The sequence below is a fragment of the Cryptomeria japonica genome, chromosome 7 (genome assembly GCF_030272615.1).
Source record: "Cryptomeria japonica chromosome 7, Sugi_1.0, whole genome shotgun sequence".
NCBI lineage: Eukaryota > Viridiplantae > Streptophyta > Pinopsida > Cupressales > Cupressaceae > Cryptomeria > Cryptomeria japonica.
This window is the reverse complement of record NC_081411.1, coordinates 158200595-158202431: the sequence shown is the minus strand read 5'-3', so window position 1 is coordinate 158202431 and position 1837 is coordinate 158200595. Positions and strand designations below refer to the sequence as shown.

The 1837-nt window shown below is 24.1% G+C and overlaps 1 long non-coding RNA gene across 1 annotated transcript; it reads right to left on the bottom strand.

Moving 5' to 3' along the window:
* Positions 1 to 370: 370 nt before the first annotated feature.
* Positions 371 to 1266, bottom strand: LOC131078224 (uncharacterized). Its single transcript, XR_009113751.2, has 2 exons — positions 1184 to 1266; positions 371 to 660 (listed from the first exon to the last, which is right to left on the bottom strand). It is a non-coding gene; the product is annotated as an uncharacterized LOC131078224 (long non-coding RNA).
* Between the last annotated feature and the right edge of the window lie 571 nt (positions 1267 to 1837).

Below are 1837 nucleotides of genomic sequence, written 5' to 3'. Positions count from 1 at the left end.
AAATTATCGCTAATGGGCGATATGTTATGGGTTTGCTGGAAAGTTTCTTAATTTTTTCTATTGTTAAGTTGTTTATAATGCTGGTCCAAGTAGCTGACCAAACTATCCTTGAATTATCCTAACAATTTATGCTAAATCTTATATAGTTAGATAGCACTACAAAACAAGCCATAATGTAGTTAGTTCTGAAATATTGGTGAATAGTTAGTTTTAGCTGCGACTGATAATAATGAAAACGGTCTAGGGAAGAAAGAAAGCTATTATTTATGTGCTTTAACAAAACTAAATTTTATATAAGAAAGCATACAATGATTTTACAGATCACAAAAAAAATATTTGTCAAAATCAATTCAGAAGTGCATTTACAATATAAAGACTAAAAAGTGCAAACAATTTTATTTTTCAAAAATCTAGTGAAAAAAGCAATATCAATCTTCTCAGTGCCTGTCAAGATGAATTTTCAAGTGCAACATCTATATATGCACAATCCACCATTTGAATGGTAGAATTAAATGGATCATTTGAAGGTACATGAATTTCAAAGTTTAAACCCCTCTTCAAATAGCTTGCCAATTTCATCAAGCTCTTTTAGTGTATTCAGATTGCCTTCAATAGGCTCCTTGAGTGGTTCAAAACGTGATTCATCTTCCTTCCAAAAATCTGCACAAAAATATTAAAAAAACAAATCATTTAATTTTCTTAATCATCTATTTGCAAATATTATATAATAGATTATTATGATATGATATATTATTTTTAAAATATGTTTGTTTTTTATAATTTTGATAAACGCATATCTTTATTTTTATTGTGGTGTTTATTTTGAAAATATTATGTTTATAGTTATATTTAAAGATGTAAACAATTCTTAACTTTAAAGTCAAAGATAAAAGATTTTGTTCTCGTCTTATTACACTCCACCCATTGTTATCATTATCAAATAATACTAATTACATGATTTAATTTTTTTAATGAATTTAATAAAATTAATAAAATAATATTTATAATCATTCAATGAATAATGATAAAACAAAAATTGTTCATTAAATAAAATAAAACTTAAAAAATATTTAATTTAAATTCATATATTCCAAAGAGAAAACTCAAATTCAATAAATTATTAAAAATAATTACGCCACCTATTTTATATCCTAAAATTATATACATTAAAAAACAAGCATACCCTAATGTTTTTAATTAGATCATGAGAAAATTGATGTGGAGAAAACATTTCCATAGCCTTCAACCTCCATTAAAATTCTACTGCAACTCAACTGAACAACTTCTTGCATAATGGGAGTATTTATAGGGCAATAAACCAGCACTAAGAAAGACACGTAGAGTGCTGCTGTGTAGAGATTTGCAGAATTATAGTGACAAGTTATAAATTTGCGCGACAAGTATTATATGGCCTGCCACGCGTATTTGTCATGCAGTGTCAATTAAGATCAATAAATGCTTTTTGAAATAGAGTTTCTATACATCTGTAAACTCTATATTATTATTATTATTATTATTTAATATTGCTTTTCATAGCTTTTTTATATTATAATTATTAATAATAAAATAATTTTGAAATATTTAATTTTATAATACATTGAATATTTTTATTAGTACTGCTATTTATAACTTGAATATAAAATTATAAAAGATAGATATTTATTCTTACAAATATATTAAACTATTTTTAAATCAATGAAATTAAGAGTATTATATTGTTTGTAATTTTTAATTAGTTTTATTTAATATTTAATTCTTGTTTCTTGGAGGTAATTGTCAAATCTATATTAGATTGTGCATGAGAATTTATAGCTATTTCTAAAATCATATGTTTAGC